General features: G+C 46.7%; 1 protein-coding gene across 2 annotated transcripts in view; it reads left to right on the top strand.

Moving 5' to 3' along the window:
* The window catches only part of ILK (integrin linked kinase), a 188,880-nt gene that overhangs the window by 126,869 nt on the left and 40,798 nt on the right, over positions 1-21,213 (top strand). The window lies entirely within an intron of this gene.

Genomic DNA, 21,213 nt, shown 5'->3' with positions numbered 1-21,213 from the left:
CCAGCCTCTCACTGCCTATGCAGTATAGGTAAGACACCCCTCTAGCAGGCCTTACAGCCCTAAGGCAGGGTGCACTATACCATAGGTGAGGGTACCAGTGCATGAGCATGGTACCCCTACAGTGTCTAAACAAAACCTTAGACATTGTAAGTGCAGGGTAGCCATAAGAGTATATGGTCTGGGAGTCTGTCAAACACGAACTCCACAGCACCATAATGGCTACACTGAAAACTGGGAAGTTTGGTATCAAACTTCTCAGCACAATAAATGCACACTGATGCCAGTGTACGTTTTATTGTAAAATACACCACAGAGGGCACCTTAGAGGTGCCCCCTGAAACTTAACCGACTATCTGTGTAGGCTGACTAGTTTTAGCAGCCTGCCACAACCCGAGACATGTTGCTGGCCCCATGGGGAGAGTGCCTTTGTCACTCTGAGGCCAGTAACAAAGCCTGCACTGGGTGGAGATGCTAACACCTCCCCCAGGCAGGAATTGTCACACCTGGCGGTGAGCCTCAAAGGCTCACCTCCTTTGTGCCAACCCAGCAGGACACTCCAGCTAGTGGAGTTGCCCGCCCCCTCCGGCCAGGCCCCACTTTTGGCGGCAAGGCCGGAGAAAATAATGAGAAAAACAAGGAGGAGTCACTGGCCAGTCAGGACAGCCCCTAAGGTGTCCTGAGCTGAAGTGACTCTAACTTTTAGAAATCCTCCATCTTGCAGATGGAGGATTCCCCCAATAGGGTTAGGATTGTGACCCCCTCCCCTTGGGAGGAGGCACGAAGAGGGTGTACCCACCCTCAGGGCTAGTAGCCATTGGCTACTAACCCCCCAGACCTAAACACGCCCTTAAATTTAGTATTTAATGAACCCTAGAAAATTAGATTCCTGCAACTACAAGAAGGAGGACTGCCTAGCTGAAAACCCCTGCAGAGGAAGACCAGAAGACGACAACTGCCTTGGCTCCAGAAACTCACCGGCCTGTCTCCTGCCTTCCAAAGATCCTGCTCCAGCGACGCCTTCCAAAGGGACCAGCGACCTCGACATCCTCTGAGGACTGCCCCTGCTTCGAAAAGACAAGAAACTCCCGAGGACAGCGGACCTGCTCCAAGAAAGGCTGCAACTTTGTTTCCAGCAACCTTGAAAGAACCCTGCAAGCTCCCCGCAAGAAGCGTGAGACTTGCAACACTGCACCCGGCGACCCCGACTCGGCTGGTGGAGATCCAACACCTCAGGAGGGACCCCAGGACTACTCTGATACTGTGAGTACCAAAACCTGTCCCCCCTGAGCCCCCACAGCGCCGCCTGCAGAGGGAATCCCGAGGCTTCCCCTGACCGCGACTCTTTGAATCCAAAGTCCCTACGCCTGGGAGAGACCCTGCACCCGCAGCCCCCAGGACCTGAAGGACCGGACTTTCACTGGAGAAGTGACCCCCAGGAGTCCCTCTCCCTTGCCCAAGTGGAGGTTTCCCCGAGGAATCCCCCCCTTGCCTGCCTGCAGCGCTGAAGAGATCCCGAGATCTCTCATAGACTAACATTGCGAACCCGACGCTTGTTTCTACACTGCACCCGGCCGCCCCCGCGCCGCTGAGGGTGAAATTTCTGTGTGGACTTGTGTCCCCCCCGGTGCCCTACAAAACCCCCCTGGTCTGCCCTCCGAAGACGCGGGTACTTACCTGCAAGCAGACCGGAACCGGGGCACCCCCTTCTCTCCATTCTAGCCTATGTGTTTTGGGCACCACTTTGAACTCTGCACCTGACCGGCCCTGAGCTGCTGGTGTGGTGACTTTGGGGTTGCTCTGAACCCCCAACGGTGGGCTACCTTGGACCAAGAACTAAGCCCTGTAAGTGTCTTACTTACCTGGTTAACCTAACAAATACTTACCTCCCCTAGGAACTGTGAAAATTGCACTAAGTGTCCACTTTTAAAACAGCTATTTGTGAATAACTTGTAAAGTATACATGCAATTTTTATGCTTTAAAGTTCCTAAAGTACTTACCTGCAATACCTTTCGAATGAGATATTACATGTAGAATTTGAACCTGTGGTTCTTAAAATAAACTAAGAAAAGATATTTTTCTATATAAAAACCTATTGGCTGGATTTGTCTCTGAGTGTGTGTACCTCATTTATTGTCTATGTGTATGTACAACAAATGCTTAACACTACTCCTTGGATAAGCCTACTGCTCGACCACACTACCACAAAATAGAGCATTAGTATTATCTATTTTTACCACTATTTTACCTCTAAGGGGAACCCTTGGACTCTGTGCATGCTATTCCTTACTTTGAAATAGCACATACAGAGCCAACTTCCTACATTGGTGGATCAGCGGTGGGGTACAAGACTTTGCATTTGCTGGACTACTCAGCCAATACCTGATCACACGACAAATTCCAAAATTGTCATTAGAAATTGATTTTTTGCAATTTGAAAAGTTTTCTAAATTCTTAAAAGACCTGCTAGGGCCTTGTGTTAGATCCTGTTTAGCATTTCTTTTAGAGTTTAAAAGTTTGTAAAAGTTTGAATTAGATTCTAGAGCCAGTTGTAGATTCTTAAAAAGTATTCCAACTTTTAGAAGCAAAATGTCTAGCACAGATGTGACTGTGGTGGAACTCGACACCACACCTTACCTCCATCTTAAGATGAGGGAGCTAAGGTCACTCTGTAAAATAAAGAAAATAACAATGGGCCCCAAACCTACCAAAATACAGCTCCAGGAGCTTTTGGCAGAGTTTGAAAAGGCCAACCCCTCTGAGGGTAGCAACTCAGAGGAAGAGGATAGTGACTTGGAGGAAAATTCCCCCCTACCAGTCCTATCTAGGGAGAACAGGGTCCCTCAAACCCTGACTCCAAAAATAATAGTCAGAGATGCTGGTTCCCTCACAGGAGAGACCAACACCTCTGAAATCACTGAGGATAACTCCAGTGAAGATGACCCCCTGTTAGCCAGGATGGTCAAAAGATTGGCTTTGGAAAAGCAGCTCCTAGCCATAGAAAGGGAAAGAAAAGAGATGGGCCTAGGTCCCATCGATGGTGGCAGCAACTTAAATAGGGTCAGAGATTCTCCTGACATCCTAAAAATCCCCAAAGGGATTGTAACAAAATATGAAGATGGTGATGACATCACCAAATGGTTCACAGCTTTTGAGAGGGCTTGTGTAACCAGAAAAGTAAACAGATCTCACTGGGGTGCTCTCCTTTGGGAAATGTTCACTGGAAAGTGTAGGGATAGACTCCTCACACTCTCTGGAAAAGATGCAGAATCTTATGACCTCATGAAGGGTACCCTGATTGAGGGCTTTGGATTCTCCACTGAGGAGTATAGAATTAGATTCAGGGGGGCTCAAAAATCCTCGAGCCAGACCTGGGTTGATTTTGTAGACTACTCAGTAAAAACACTAGATGGTTGGTTAACTGGAAATGAAGTGTGTGACTATGTTGGGCTTTATAATTTGTTTATGAAAGAACACATTCTAAGTAACTGCTTCAATGAAAAGTTGCATCAGTATCTGGTAGACCTAGGTCCAATTTCTCCCCAAGAATTGGGAAAGAAGGCAGACCACTGGGTCAAGACTAGGGTAACCAAAACTTCCACTGGGGGTGACCAAAAGAAAGGGGTTACAAAAACTCCCCAGGAGAAAGTGGGTGACACTAGAAACAAAGAAAAAGAGTCCTCTGTAGGCCCCCAAAAACCAGAACAGGTGGGTGGGCCCCAAGACACAACCCAAAACAAAGGTGGGTACCAGGGTAAGAACTGGGATGCCACTAAGGCATGGTGCCACAACTGTAAACAGTCTGGGCACCACACCAAGGACACTTCTTGTCCCAAAAACAAACCCCAGAACAAAATTCCAGGGGTAACCAGTGTAGCCATGGGAGATGACTCCTCAGATGAGGAGGTCTTCCTAGCCTTCAACTGGAAACAGGGCCCAACAGGTGAGTTGGAGATTCCAGAGGGAAGTAGACACTTCCACCACCTACTGGTGAATGGAATCCCAACCACTGCCCTGAGAGACACTTGTGCCAGTCACACTATTGTGCATGACAGGCTGGTGCTCTCAAACCAGTACATCCCAGGTGAGACTGCCAGGGTAAGAGTTAGCTTAGACAGGGTCACTAAGAGGCCTGTGGCTTTAGTGCCCATAGAAGTGGGTGGCACTCTTAGCTGGAGAAGGGTAGTAGTCAGTACAGACCTCCCCCTTGATTGTCTCCTTGGAAATGACTACCCAGAGGTTAGTCAGAGCCCAAGAGAGGAACTGGTCCAGTGCCAGTCCTCTCCCAAGGATTCTGGAAGTCCTGCCTCTGCAGTAAATGCAAGCAGGCCCCAGAAGAAGAAGAAAAGAAAACAGAGTAGGAAGGGTGGACAACCTTTAGCCAAGGTTACAGCAAGCCAAGGAGATTCTGCTCCAGTAGGGGAGAACTCCAAAAATGGCCCTGATAAAGTCCAACCTGACCCACAAGAAGTCCTGGCTAGTCAGGCAACTGTTAAACCTGAGTGGGTGGCTCCTCAGCTAACAGAAGAAAGAGTGGAAGAAGGGTGTTTACTACAAGATGTGGTAACCCCCCCCTCCAATACAGCAGACAGGCAACCTGAACCCAAAGAAGCCTGTAACTTAGCCCCTTCCCTTTTAGGTGAAGAGCTAAAGGTGTGGTTCTGGGCACTGACAGCTGTCAGTGGCCTCTGCTGGGTGTTAGCCTTTATGGCTGCACTATCCTTAGCATGGTGGTCTGACCCCATGCCAAATAGCAAGTTAGGCCCCCTGACCCTATTGGTCATGGTGGGGTTACTCCAGCTCTGGGTAACCTCTCTGGGTAAGCTAGGGGTGACCCTGGCCAAGATAAGGTTAGCAGAGGTGGATACCTCTAAGACCAAAATAGAAAGAATGGGTGGAGACATTGAAGAGGCAGACAAGAGGCAATTCAGACTAGGTCCTATCACTGTGGAAGTAGGTCAGTTCCCCAAAGGGAATGACCTGAACAGAAGGATGTAAGGCAGAGTAGGCCCTGCAACTAACCAGCCTATTTCTCCTACTCTTCCTCGCCTGACAGACTAGGAAGACTCTCCCAGCTTGGGCTGAGTCTCCTGGCCTGTGGGCTGGGGGGGGCTTGTGTAAAGAAATGGCTCCCTGTTGCAGTTACCCCCCACTTTTTGCCTGATACTGATGCTGACTTGACTGAGAAGTGTGCTGGGACCCTGCTAACCAGGCCCCAGCACCAGTGTTCCTTCACCTAAAATGTACCATTGTATCCACAATTGGCACACCCTGGCATTCAGATAAGTCCCTTGTAACTGGTACTTCTAGTACCAAGGGCCCTGATGCCAAGGAAGGTCTCTAAGGGCTGCAGCATGTCTTATGCCACCCTGGAGACCTCCCACTCAGCACAGACACACTGCTTGCCAGCTTGTGTGTGCTAGTGAGGACAAAACGAGTAAGTCGACATGGCACTCCCCTCAGGGTGCCATGCCAGCCTCTCACTGCCTATGCAGTATAGGTAAGACACCCCTCTAGCAGGCCTTACAGCCCTAAGGCAGGGTGCACTATACCATAGGTGAGGGTACCAGTGCATGAGCATGGTACCCCTACAGTGTCTAAACAAAACCTTAGACATTGTAAGTGCAGGGTAGCCATAAGAGTATATGGTCTGGGAGTCTGTCAAACACGAACTCCACAGCACCATAATGGCTACACTGAAAACTGGGAAGTTTGGTATCAAACTTCTCAGCACAATAAATGCACACTGATGCCAGTGTACATTTTATTGTAAAATACACCACAGAGGGCACCTTAGAGGTGCCCCCTGAAACTTAACCGACTATCTGTGTAGGCTGACTAGTTTTAGCAGCCTGCCACAACCCGAGACATGTTGCTGGCCCCATGGGGAGAGTGCCTTTGTCACTCTGAGGCCAGTAACAAAGCCTGCACTGGGTGGAGATGCTAACACCTCCCCCAGGCAGGAATTGTCACACCTGGCGGTGAGCCTCAAAGGCTCACCTCCTTTGTGCCAACCCAGCAGGACACTCCAGCTAGTGGAGTTGCCCGCCCCCTCCGGCCAGGCCCCACTTTTGGCGGCAAGGCCGGAGAAAATAATGAGAAAAACAAGGAGGAGTCACTGGCCAGTCAGGACAGCCCCTAAGGTGTCCTGAGCTGAAGTGACTCTAACTTTTAGAAATCCTCCATCTTGCAGATGGAGGATTCCCCCAATAGGGTTAGGATTGTGACCCCCTCCCCTTGGGAGGAGGCACGAAGAGGGTGTACCCACCCTCAGGGCTAGTAGCCATTGGCTACTAACCCCCCAGACCTAAACACGCCCTTAAATTTAGTATTTAAGGGCTACCCTGAACCCTAGAAAATTAGATTCCTGCAACTACAAGAAGAAGGACTGCCTAGCTGAAAACCCCTGCAGAGGAAGACCAGAAGACGACAACTGCCTTGGCTCCAGAAACTCACCGGCCTGTCTCCTGCCTTCCAAAGATCCTGCTCCAGCGACGCCTTCCAAAGGGACCAGCGACCTCGACATCCTCTGAGGACTGCCCCTGCTTCGAAAAGACAAGAAACTCCCGAGGACAGCGGACCTGCTCCAAGAAAGGCTGCAACTTTGTTTCCAGCAACCTTGAAAGAACCCTGCAAGCTCCCCGCAAGAAGCGTGAGACTTGCAACACTGCACCCGGCGACCCCGACTCGGCTGGTGGAGATCCAACACCTCAGGAGGGACCCCAGGACTACTCTGATACTGTGAGTACCAAAACCTGTCCCCCCTGAGCCCCCACAGCGCCGCCTGCAGAGGGAATCCCGAGGCTTCCCCTGACCGCGACTCTTTGAATCCAAAGTCCCGACGCCTGGGAGAGACCCTGCACCCGCAGCCCCCAGGACCTGAAGGACCGGACTTTCACTGGAGAAGTGACCCCCAGGAGTCCCTCTCCCTTGCCCAAGTGGAGGTTTCCCCGAGGAATCCCCCCCTTGCCTGCCTGCAGCGCTGAAGAGATCCCGAGATCTCTCATAGACTAACATTGCGAACCCGACGCTTGTTTCTACACTGCACCCGGCCGCCCCCGCGCCGCTGAGGGTGAAATTTCTGTGTGGACTTGTGTCCCCCCCGGTGCCCTACAAAACCCCCCTGGTCTGCCCTCCGAAGACGCGGGTACTTACCTGCAAGCAGACCGGAACCGGGGCACCCCCTTCTCTCCATTCTAGCCTATGTGTTTTGGGCACCACTTTGAACTCTGCACCTGACCGGCCCTGAGCTGCTGGTGTGGTGACTTTGGGGTTGCTCTGAACCCCCAACGGTGGGCTACCTTGGACCAAGAACTAAGCCCTGTAAGTGTCTTACTTACCTGGTTAACCTAACAAATACTTACCTCCCCTAGGAACTGTGAAAATTGCACTAAGTGTCCACTTTTAAAACAGCTATTTGTGAATAACTTGTAAAGTATACATGCAATTTTTATGCTTTAAAGTTCCTAAAGTACTTACCTGCAATACCTTTCGAATGAGATATTACATGTAGAATTTGAACCTGTGGTTCTTAAAATAAACTAAGAAAAGATATTTTTCTATATAAAAACCTATTGGCTGGATTTGTCTCTGAGTGTGTGTACCTCATTTATTGTCTATGTGTATGTACAACAAATGCTTAACACTACTCCTTGGATAAGCCTACTGCTCGACCACACTACCACAAAATAGAGCATTAGTATTATCTATTTTTACCACTATTTTACCTCTAAGGGGAACCCTTGGACTCTGTGCATGCTATTCCTTACTTTGAAATAGCACATACAGAGCCAACTTCCTACAGGTCCTGTCTGCCCTGGACGGTAGTGTTGGACCTGAAGGATGCGTATTTCCATATACCCCCTCTGCTGCTTCAAAAGAGTTGCCTACGGTTCACAGTGGGCCACAGGCACTTTTACTTCGCTGTGCTCCCCGCTTGAACAGCGGTCCTCGGTTGTTCACGGAGGTCAGGAGTTCCTGTCTTCCAATACCTCGGTGACTGGCTGTTAAAGGTGGGCTCGCCCCAGGTGGTTTTCGCCTACATCCAGACTGTGGTGGACCTCCTGCATTCGCCAATGTTTACTATCAACGTGTTGAAGTCACAGCTGACTCCTACCTGCTGAAAAGAAATAATCTGAAACTTTGTCCCTCCATGTGTGACCACCTCTCCCAGAAACCTTGGGGTCTCTTCTGGCTGTGCATGGTTACCACCTTGCCTGGTGACTGTCTTTGACTTCTTTTGCTTTCTTGTTGCATCTTCATGGTCCACTCTTACGGGTACCCACTCTATAGCGACCTGCTGTAGTGGCCGTCTTGGTTGTGCTTTTTGCATTTCAGACTTATTATTCATGTTGACTTGCTTGTCCCCGGTACTTGTGGCTGGCTTTCGGGCCTTACTCCTTAGTGTTTGGACTTTAACCTTACTGTTGAAATGCCTGGTGATGAATCAATTGCTTTTGCATCTGCTTTGGTAGCCTCAACTACTTACCAGTGATCTCCTTACTCTGCCTTTCATGTTATGTAGGTGATCTTGAATTTGATATGTGCTTCTAGCCCTAGCCAGTCGATTTTCTGTAGAATCAGGGTTACCTGATCGCACTTCCTTGCTTTTGCCACCTGCCCGGCTGCATCATCTAGTGTGACTTTAAAGGGAGAGGTTGTACATTTGGGTAGCCCTGCTAAATCTTTGCTGTCTAATTGGAAGAAAACCAAAGCGTGAACAAGTGGTCTGAAGTCTTTGGGTCAGATGGAGTTCTTAGTTTCACTTTTACTTTTTAAATTAAATTATGTTCGATGGCATGTGTAGCTGTAGATACACATGCTGTGCATAAGCTTGCAATCTAGTGTTGGGTTCAGAGTAGTACAACTTGAGTTTTTGAGTCATGGGATCTCCTCCTCCCGGTGATACTGCACATGGGCATTGAGTCCTTTGTTAGATTGTTTTTCTCCACTGTCTGGTTTGGACGTGTGTTCCTCTTGCTCAGAGTTCTCAGCTCCAAACAGTCTCTAACGGGATTCTTTTTTGTCTTTCTGTTGTCGTCAGTATTGTTTCCGAACGCATATTCTTTAATATTAAACTCTCGGTTCCTTTTTCGACACTCAGAATATAATTTTTTGGACCTTTCGGGAAAGAAAGGCCCAGTTGGGCCCTCGTCGGGCCTACCTCTTCAACGTGGTGTCGAACTATTGAACAATGCAGCCCTGATGGGACATACTCCATTTCGGTTCTGCCTTTGATGCTGTTCCAAATTTCCACACACCGACCAACACCAGTTGTGAAATGTCTTTCATCGGACCACGTTCTTTTAGATTAAAGAAAACACTTAAAGACCAGAGGGCCAGTCGAATGGAAATGGCATTTCAACAAACAGAAGATACACTGGACATCTTTGGAGAAGAGCATGCCCAAGAAGATGTAGAGCAAGAGGGGTGTCTTCTCCGTTCAAAATTCGGACTCTGATGTGCAATCGGTCATAGAGTGTCAACCTGTACAGCTAGCACAAACTGTAAGTAAAAAACCTACTTTCCCTTCAGATAAAACAAAAGAGGTCACCGGTCTGCCACTGCATCCCAGCCGGGTCGAAGGTGAGAAAGTTATTCGGATGCCCCGCATACTAGCTTGGCACCGAAAAAAGGCAAAGACAAGACTGCGACATCGACCTCCAGTAGCTCCACTTTGGTACCGACAAAACAAAAACTGTATGCTGTTTTGGTACCAACTGCTTTCCATGCCGAAAAAGAAACAACAAACAGCTACAATTTTGGCACCAACAGTTTTCCATCAGAAAAAAGCTTCGGAACTGAAAAAACTTAAAAAGACTCAAACTGACTCTGGACAGTCTGTAACATCCCCTACACCACAGGTGGTACTAATTTCGGAAGTTACGGATGCTAGACAGCGCAACTTCAGATTCAGCAAGGAACAGGGCAGATTATAGTAGCACTTCAGCCACCTATAAAGAGGAAATGTACTTTTAAAGAAAGTCTTGCTTCCTCTGCACCTCCGAAGAAGACTAGTAAAGAAAATACTTCTTCTCATACTGCTACATCTCCACATTTACCTACCTCTCCACAGCATACTCCACCAGCATCTCCTACTCACTTAGGATTCACACCACCTAGTTCACCACCTGGGGGGGGGGGGGGTCACAAGATATAGGGGATACATTAGACGAGCAAGACCCATGGGATGAGTGTGCTCCGGATCCCATTACACCCAATGATCTGGATCTTTACCCAGCCAGACCCTCACCTCCTGAGGATTCTTCATCATATCAACAAGTGATAGCAAGGGCAGCAGCATACCACAGTGTAATATGTACACTGACCCCATAGAGGAAGACAGTTTCTTCCAATGTTACCAGGAATGATTAGACACACAGATGACATATTTAAAAAGCCTGTTAGAGCAAGGATTATCACTCCTAGAGTTGATAAAGTATAAAGCTGCACCCACTGATCCTCTATATAAAAAGACACAAATTCCTCCGGACTCTATTGTGGCATCTGCTGCAAGGAAAAGAGCTAATAGCCAATCAACAGGAGAGACGCCTCCTCCTGACAAGGGGTAAAAAATTAGATGCTGCAGGGAAGAGAGTAGCGGCTCAGGCGGCTAATCATTGGCGAATTACCAATGCTCAAGCTCTACTCTCTAAATATGACAGAGCTCACTGGGATGCTGTGGAGGAACTTTTACAATACCTACCAGAGGAACATCATCAAAGAGGGGTAGAGATTGTAAATGAGGGACTAACAATATCTGACAACTCCATTAGGTGTGCGATTGATGCTGCTGATACCGCAGCACGTGGTAATAATACATGTGTCCTCATAAGATGTTGTGCATGGCGTAGATGTTCAGGCTTCAAACAAGAAGTACAACAGTCAGTTCTAAATATGCCCTTTGATAAGGAGCATTTATTTGGTCCACAAGTAGATACCACACTTGAAAAATTGAACAAGGACAATGAAACTTCCAGAGCCATGGGAGCTTTGCAAGCTAGCACACGTAGAAGTAATTTTCGTTGTGCAGGGTTTAGTAGAGGATTCAGGTCATCATTCCAAGAACCAACCACAAGTCAAACCAAACCCACCTCACAATACACCAGAGGTTATTTCAGAGGGTCATATAGAGAAAACAATAACAAAGGAAGAGGAAAACCATCTTCCACCAGAGGTTCCTCGTCAGTCTCTAAACGATGACTCAAAAAATGTAACATTAAACCACATCACTCCTGTACGGGGAAGGTTAATCTCTTTTACCCCCAATAGACTCAGATCCCACAGATCAATGGGTACTTCAGATTATCCAAAATGGTTATTGTCTGGAGCTCATTTCCACTCCACCAAATCTTCCCCCTCCGTACTCACAGACTCTCACAAGATCATCTAACCCTTCTCAAAGAAGAAGTACATCCCCTTCTTCTAGAAGAGGCTATAGAACCAGTCTCATTACAATACCAAGGGACAGGAGTTTACTCCCTGTATTTCCTAATTCCCCCAAAAGATGGGTCTCTCAGGCCAGTATTAGATCTCAGACCCTTAAATCACTACATTCTGTCAGAACATTTTCACATGGTCACTCTTCAGGATGTTATTCCCCTTTTATAAATAGGAGACTTCATGACAGCCCTTGATCTGAAGGATGCTTACTTTCACATTCCTATTCACCCTGTACACAGAAAATACCTAAGATTTGTTGTAGCAGGAACACATTACCATTCAAAATGTTACCCTTCGGAGTCACAACTGCTCCCCGAGTATTCACAAAATGCCTTGCAGAAGTGGCAGCACACCTCAGAAGAAAACAAGTGAACGTTTTACCTTTACTGGACGATTGGCTCATAAAGGCCAATTCATCCCATCAGTGTCAAACAGATACTCCAACTACAATACGCCTCCTTCATTCTCTAGGATTCACTATAAACTACCTCAAGTCCCTCCTTCAACCTCTGCAAACACAACCATACCTAGGAGCTATCCTAAATACACAATTAGGAATAGCATTTCCCAACCAAACAGAATCCAAACTTTTCAAACATTAATTGCAACATTAAACCAGAACCTGACATATACAGTAAGAGCTGTGATGAAACTGTTAAGTATGATGGCGTCTTGTACTGCCATAGTGCCTCCTGCCAGACTTCATGTGTGTCCTCCTCAACAGTGTCTCTCTGTGGTCTCAGGCACAGGGTCAAATGGAAGATCTAGTGTTGTTGGACCACCAGCCTTATCTCGCTCTACATTGGTGAAATACCACAAACCTCTTAAGAGGGCGGTCCATTGTAGGCCTTGTGCCTCAGATTACTCTCAACAGATGCCTCAAACAACGGGTGGAAAGCTCATCTCCCCAACCAAACAGTTCAGGGAATATGGGATGAGACAAACTGGTCTCATCATATCAATTGCCTCGAACTGCAAGCAATATTCTTGCAAATGAAAGCATTGTTACCACAAATGCAACACAAGACACTGTTGATACGTACAGACAATATGACTGCCATGTACGGTCTTCAGAAACAGGAGGGGACACAATCTCAACAACTGTCCCAGCCAGCACAATCACTGTGGAAATGGGCAATTCATCACCATATTCATATAGTGGCACAATCTCCCGGGCACAGACAACCAGTTAGCAGACCTGCTAAGCAGGACGCATCAACAAACACATGAGTGGGAACTCCATCCACAAGTCTTTCAGTAGTACTTCACAAAGTGGGGAACACCTCAAATAGATCTGTTCGCAACAAAACAAAAAAGGACAAAACTCCGCCTCCAGGTGCCCACACCCTCCGTCCTAAGACAATGCTCTATGGATGAGTTGGTCAGGGATATTTGCTTACGCTTTTCCCCCTCTCTTGCCTTTCCTAGTACGGAAGATAAAACAAGTTTGATGGCATCTGTCGCTGTAGATACGCATGTTTTGCAATAGCTCGCCATCTGGTGTTGGGCCGGAGTGTTACAAGTTGTTTTTCTTCGAAGAAGTCTTTCGAGTCACGGGACCGAGTGACTCTTCCTTTTGTCTCCATTGCGCATGGGCGTCGACTCCATCTTCGATTGTTTTTTTTTCCGCCATCGGGTTCGGACGTGTTCCTGTCGCTCCGAGTTTCGGAACGGAAAGATAGCTAATTTCGGAAGATTTTCGTCGGTATTGTTGCGTTCGGGATCGGCGTAGTTAGATTCAACACCGCATCGAAGAGCTCCGGTGCCCTTCGGGGTAGTTTTTCGATCCCCCGTCGGGGCCTGGTCGGCCCGACCGCGTGCTGAAGAACGCCGATGGAACGGACCCCGTTCCGTTTCTGCCCCAAATGCCACAATAAATACCCCTATACAGACCAACACTTGGTCTGTAACCTGTGCCTGTCACCTGAGCACAGTGAAGACACCTGCGAGACCTGTCGTGCGTTCCGGTCCCGAAAAACACTCCGAGACCGTCGAGCCAGAAGACTTCAGATGGCGTCCGCGCCGACAGCCCACCGAGAGTTCGAGGAACAAGAAGAGGAAGGTACCTTCTCGATCCAAGACTCAGACTCAGAAGGATTCGACGATACACAAACCGTGAGTAAGACGTCGAAAACCACACAGAGGAAGATTTACAAGGCCCAGGGGACGCCACTGCCATCAGGCCATGGCTCCACCCATAAATTCGGTGACCGACCGTCGGCACCGAAAAAGGCCCAAACAGTGCCGAGATCGTCCGACTCCGGTCGAGACACCGGCACGCAGCCTTCTCGGGACCGAGAAAGTGCTGGAGACAAGCCTCGACACCGAGATGCCGGTGTGGGCACGGCTCGACGCCGAGACAGCGGCACCGAAGAAGATCGACGCCGAGAGGTTTCGGCCCCGAAAAAGAAAAAAGTCACCTCGGAGCCGAAAAAACACGCAGACAGGGTTTCGGTGCCGAAACAAACTGCAACCGACCCAGCTTCAGGCTCTTATACAGAAGAGCACTCGCTAACCTCCCAAATGCAAAAGCATAGGTTTGAGGAAGAGCTACAATCAACTGATGTGGACCATACGCAAAAGCGTATTTTCATACAGCAGGGGACAGGAAAAATAAGCACCCTTCCCCCCATTAGAAGAAAGAGAAGGTTGGAGTTCCAAACTGAACAGACACCACAACCAAAAGTGGTGAAAAGAGTTACCCCACCACCCTCTCCTCCGCCCGTGATTAACGTCTCACCAGCACAAACTCCATCACACTCCCCAGCTCACACCACCATAAGCCAGGGTGACCAAGATCAAGACGCATGGGACCTATACGACGCCCCAGTGTCAGATAACAGTCCGGAGGCATACCCTACGAAGCCATCTCCACCAGAGGACAGCACCGCGTATTCTCAAGTGGTGGCTAGAGCAGCACAATTTCACAACGTAAGCCTCCACTCAGAACAGGTCGAGGATGATTTTTTATTCAACACACTCTCCTCCACCCACAGCTCATACCAAAGCCTGCCTATGCTCCCTGGTATGCTCCGGCACGCAAAAGAAATCTTTAAGGAGCCGGTCAAAAGTAGGGCTATCACACCAAGGGTGGAAAAAAAGTATAAGGCGCCTCCTACAGACCCGGTTTTCATCACTACACAGCTGCCACCAGACTCTGTCGTTGTAGGAGCAGCTAGGAAAAGGGCCAATTCCCACACATCTGGAGATGCACCAACCCCAGATAAAGAAAGCCGCAAGTTCGATGCAGCTGGTAAGAGAGTCGCAGCACAAGCTGCAAACCAGTGGCGCATCGCGAACTCCCAGGCACTACTTGCGCGCTATGACAGAGCCCACTGGGACGAGATGCAACATCTCATTGAACATCTGCCCAAGGACTTACAAAATAGGGCAAAACAAGTGGTTGAGGAGGGACAGACCATTTCCAACAACCAGATCCGCTCCTCCATGGACGCTGCAGATACAGCTGCACGGACAATTAATACATCTGTAACTATCAGAAGGCATGCATGGCTCCGAACGTCTGGATTTAAACCAGAGATTCAACAAGCAGTTCTCAATATGCCTTTTAACGAAAAAGAACTGTTCGGTCCAGAAGTGGACACAGCGATTGAGAAACTCAAAAAAGATACGGACACTGCTAAAGCCATGGGCGCACTCTACTCCCCGCAGAGCAGAGGCAATTACAGCACATTCCGTAAAACACCCTTTCGAGGGGGGTTTCGGGGTCAGAGCACACAAGCCAGCACCTCACAAGCAACACCGTCCAGTTACCTGGGACAGTATAGAGGAGGTTTTCGGGGACAATATAGAGGAGGGCAATTCCCTAGGAATAGAGGAAGATTTCAGAGCCCCAAAACCCCTACTACTAAACAGTGACTCACATGTCACTCACCCCCTCCACACAACACCAGTGGGGGGAAGAATAAGTCATTATTACAAAGCATGGGAGGAAATCACTACAGACACTTGGGTTCTAGCAATTATCCAACATGGTTATTGCATAGAATTTCTACAATTCCCTCCAAACATACCACCAAAAGCACAAAATTTGACAACACACCATTCCAATCTCCTGGAGATAGAAGTGCAGGCACTGTTGCAAAAGAATGCAATCGAATTAGTGCCAAACACACAAATAAACACAGGAGTTTACTCACTGTACTTTCTGATACCAAAGAAGGACAAAACGCTGAGACCAATCCTAGACCTCAGAGTAGTGAACACTTTCATCAAATCAGACCACTTTCACATGGTCACACTACAAGAAGTATTGCCATTGCTAAAACTACACGACTACATGGCAACTTTAGACCTCAAGGATGCTTATTTCCATATACCAATACACCCATCGCACAGGAAATACTTAAGGTTTGTATTCAAGGGAATACATTACCAATTCAAGGTACTGCCTTTCGGATTAACAACCGAGAAACAACAAAGAGTCTTTACCAAATGTCTAGCGGTAGTCGCTGCACACATAAGAAGGCAGCAAATACATGTGTTCCCATATCTAGACGACTGGCTAATCAAGGCCCATTCGTTAATAGAGTTCTCAAATCACACAAATCATATCATACAAACCCTCTTCAAACTAGGGTTCACCGTCAATTTCACAAAATCCAAAATTCTGCCGCGCAAGGTACAATACCTGGGAGCCATAATAGACACATCAAAAGGAGTAGCCACTCCAAGTCCCCAAAGAATTCAAAATTTCAACACCATCATACAACGCATGTATCCAACACAAAGGATACAAGCAAAGATGGTACTACAACTCCTAGGCATGATGTCTTCATGCATAGCCATTGTCCCAAACGCAAGACTGCACATGAGGCCCTTACAACAGTGCCTAGCATCACAATGGTCACAAGCACAGGGTCACCTTCTAGATCTGGTGTTAATAGACCGCCAAACTTACTTCTCGCTTCTGTGGTGGAACAACATAATTTTAAACAAAGGGCGGCCTTTCCAAGACCCAGTGCCACTATACGTAATAACAACAGATGCTTCCATGACAGGGTGGGGAGCACACCTCGATCAACACAGCATACAAGGACAATGGAACGTACATCAAACAAAACTGCATATAAATCACCTAGAACTTCTAGCAGTTTTTCAAGCACTAAAAGCTTTCCAACCAATAATAGTTCACAAATACATTCTCGTCAAAACAGACAACATGACAACAATGTATTATCTAAACAAGCAAGGGGGGACGCACTCCACGCAGTTAAGCCTGCTAGCACAAAAGATTTGGCGTTGGGCAATTCACAACCAAATTCGCCTAATAGCACAATTTATACCAGGGATCCAAAATCAACTCGCAGACAATCTCTCTCGAGATCACCAACAGGTCCACGAATGGGAAATTCACCCCCAAATTCTGAACACTTATTTCAAACTCTGGGGAACACCTCACATAGACTTGTTTGCGACAAAGGAGAACGCAAAATGCCAAAACTTCGCATCCAGATACCCACACAAACAGTCCCAAGGCAATGCCCTATGGATGAACTGGTCAGGGATATTTGCTTACGCTTTTCCTCCTCTCCCTCTCCTTCCTTACCTGGTAACCAAACTCAGTCAAAACAAACTCAAACTCATATTAATAGCACCAACTTGGGCAAGGCAACCCTGGTACACAACGCTGCTAGACCTATCAGTAGTACCCTGCATCAAATTGCCCAACAGGCCAGATCTGTTGACACAGCACAACCAAAAGATCAGACACCCAGATCCAGCATCGCTGAATCTAGCAATCTGGCTCCTGAAATCCTAGAATTCGGGCACTTACAACTTACCCAAGAATGTATGGAAGTCATAAAACAAGCCAGAAGGCCATCCACCAGGCACTGCTATGCAAGTAAATGGAAGAGGTTTGTTTGCTACTGCCATATTAATCAAATACAACCATTACACACAACTCCAGAACATGTAGTGGGTTACTTGCTTCACTTACAAAAATCTAACCTGGCTTTCTCTTCCATTAAAATACACCTTGCAGCAATATCTGCATACCTGCAGACTACCTATTCAACTTCCCTATATAAGATACCAGTCATTAAAGCATTCATGGAGGGCCTTAGGAGAATTATACCACCAAGAACACCACCTGTTCCTTCATGGAACCTAAATGTTGTCCTAACTAGACTTATGGGTCCACCTTTTGAACCCATGCACTCCTGCGAAATACAGTTCCTAACCTGGAAGGTGGCATTTCTCATCGCCATTACTTCCCTAAGAAGAGTAAGCGAGATTCAGGCGTTTACAATACAGGAACCTTTTATACAACTACACAAGAATAAGGTAGTCCTAAGGACCAATCCTAAATTTTTGCCAAAGGTTATTTCACCGTTCCATCTAAATCAAACAGTGGAACTTCCAGTGTTCTTTCCACAGCCAGATACCGTAGCTGAAAGGGCACTACATACATTAGATGTCAAAAGAGCATTGATGTACTACATTGACAGAACAAAAAACATCAGAAAGACTAAACAACTATTTATTGCATTTCAAAAACCTCATGCAGGAAACCCAATATCAAAACAAGGTATAGCCAGATGGATAGTTAAATGCATCCAAATCTGCTACCTTAAAGCTAAACGACAGCTGCCCATTACACCAAGGGCACACTCAACCAGAAAGAAAGGTGCTACCATGGCCTTTCTAGGAAACATCCCAATGCAAGAAATATGTAAGGCAGCCACATGGTCTACGCCTCACACATTCACCAAGCACTACTGTGTAGACGTGTTATCCGCACAACAAGCCACAGTAGGTCAAGCCGTATTAAGAACATTATTTCAGACTACTTCCACTCCTACAGGCTGAGCCACCGCTTTTGGGGAGATAACTGCTTACTAGTCTATGCAAAACATGCGTATCTACAGCGACAGATGCCATCGAACTGAAAATGTCACTTACCCAGTGTACATCTGTTCGTGGCATCAGTCGCAGTAGATTCGCATGTGCCCACCCGCCTCCCCGGGAGCCTGTAGCAGTTTGGAAGTTACCTTCAACTATTTATATATGTATCATCTCAACCTTAAATAGGTGCATACTTAGTCACTCCATTGCATGGGCACTATTACTACAATTCAACTCCTACCTCACCCTCTGCGGGGAAAAACAATAGAAGATGGAGTCGACACCCATGCGCAATGGAGACAAAAGGAGGAGTCACTCGGTCCCGTGACTCGAAAGACTTCTTCGAAGAAAAACAACTTGTAACACTCCGGCCCAACACCAGATGGCGAGCTATTGCAAAACATGCGAATCTACTGCGACTGATGCCACGAACAGATGTACACTGGGTAAGTGACATTTTCATTTTCCCTCAACATGATCTTAGTAGTCCTTACATGGGCACGTCAGCGATGGTACACAACACTTCTGGAACTCTGAACTGTTCCTCATCTAAAACGTCCGAACAGACCAGACCTTCTAACACAGAAACCGGGACAAATAAGACGTCCAAATCACTCAACCTAGCAGCATGGCTCCTTACGTCATAGAACTTGGTTATTTACATTTACCACAAGAATGTATGGGTGTTCTAAAACTAGCACGCACACCTACCTCCAGACCGTGCTGTGCAGCAAAGTGGAAACGTTTTGTTTGTTACCCTCAAACAAAAAAACATTGACCCTCTTCAACCTGCAAGACATTGTGCAATATTTATTACATTTACAAAAGGCAAATTTAGCCTACACATCATTGTTTACATTGAGCACTATAGCTGCATATCTGCAAAATAAACATATTTCACTGTTTAGAATTCCAGTTATCAAAGCATCTATGGAAGGACGAAAAATAATAATTCCACCAAGGATTCTTCCAGCTCTATCTTGGATCTTAAACATTGTTCTCACAAGACTCATGGCTCTACCATTTGAGCCACCACATTCATGCCTGTTTTAATACTTTTCATGGAAAGTAGCATTCTTAATTGCACACATCTCTCAGGAGTGTTAGTGAACTACAGGCACTAACCTTAGAAGAACCCTTCTTTCAGGTTCATAAAGAAAAGATTGTATTAAGAACAAATCCAACACTTCTCCCAACATTCATTTCACAATTTCATATTAATCAAACAATAGAACTGCCGGTTTTCTTTCCCAAACCAGAATCAGTAGCAGAAAGAGCTCTACATACTCTAGATGTCAAAAGAGCTCCTATGTACTACATAGACAGAACAAAACATTTTAGGAAAACAAAACAACGTTTTGGGGCTTTCTCACTACCACATAAAGGAGACCCAGTATCTAAAACAGCTATAGCAAGATGGATAGTCAAATGCATTCAAACTTGCTATACGAAAGCTAAAAGACAATTACCTGTACCACCTAGAGCACATTCCACTAGGAAAAAAGGTGCATCTATGCTTTTTCTGGGCAACATACCGATGGCAGATATTTGTAAAGCAGCAACATGGTCTAAACCACACACCTTTACTAAACATCATTGTGTAGACGTCTTTGCCAGACAACAGGCAAATGTTGGACAAGCTGTACTTAAAACACCTTTTCAAACATTTGCAACCCCTACACACTAGCCACCGCTTTATGGAGGGACTGCTTTACAGTCTATGCACAGCTTGTATCTACACTTACACACGCCATCGATCGGAGAATGTTATTTACCTGTAGACATCTGTTTGTGATATGTAGTGCTGTAGATTCACATGCGCCCTCCCTCCTCCCCAGAAGTGTGTACAGATTGCAATTTAATTTTTATATGTGTATATATAAATATGTAAATGCATTGTATGGACATCTTTTATATCCTACTATACTCTTTTCACTACTTCACTCTCCCGACTGCGGGCAAACAGTGTAACAAAGGACTCAGTGCCCATGCGCAGTATCACTGAGAGGAGTCACTCAATCCTGTGACTCAAACTTTGTTAGATCAAAAAACAAGTTGTACTACTCCGAACCCAACACTAGATGGAGAGCTTATGCACAGCATGTGAATCTACAGCACTACATGCCATGAACAGATGTCTACTGGTAAGTAACATTTTCCTTTACAAGCTTGCTTCAGTCTCAAGACTAGCGTGTAGGTCAAACGTTATTTGGCACTGTTGGACTTACTCTGATAGAGGCCCGTGTATGATTCGAGACCCCGTGCACCCTGATTTGGGATGTCCATTGGCCAGAGTTGGGTACTTCTGAGTCTGTGCTCAAGCGGTCTTTAAATTGTGCTCACTCTTGTTTACAAAAGCCACGCTTCTTTCCAGCAGTAGCTCTCAGCTTTGAAGCCTGCTTACTGGGAACACCAGCCCTGTCATAGCCAACTTTATCTAACGCCATTAACCAACTAGTCACTGAACCATCTGTTGTTTGTGAACTGCTAAACATTCTAAATCTGCATACTGACATGAATGAATTAATGGTGACATTGGTAAAGCTCATGTAACAAAGCATTGTCTCTGATTGGTGGCCAGATCTGTGCTTAAGTTGCTTAAATTGCTTTGGTCTCAGTCCAGGCATAACATTTGTTTTTTCTGCCAGTTGTACCAAGCTGCTGGCTTGTTGTCAGTTGCTGTGGCTGTCAAGGACACCAGCTGGAAAATAAAAAAAAATAAAAAACAGAGGCTAATACTTATTGGTCCTTTTGTAATAAGAAAGGGATGTAGAGTTATATTGAAATGTCCACTTACTACTACTGTTGGGAGCTCGGAGGCCCACACTGGTCAGTGCGGTTTTGAAGCCACTTATTCCTCATACCTAGGCTGAATACCCCCCTAATACCATGTTCTCTGCACT

Source organism: Pleurodeles waltl, chromosome 8, assembly GCF_031143425.1.
Source record: "Pleurodeles waltl isolate 20211129_DDA chromosome 8, aPleWal1.hap1.20221129, whole genome shotgun sequence".
In the NCBI taxonomy this organism is placed as follows: Eukaryota; Metazoa; Chordata; class Amphibia; order Caudata; family Salamandridae; genus Pleurodeles; species Pleurodeles waltl.
The sequence above is the reverse complement of the archived record's forward strand: the minus strand, read 5'-3'. Positions and strand labels throughout refer to the sequence as shown.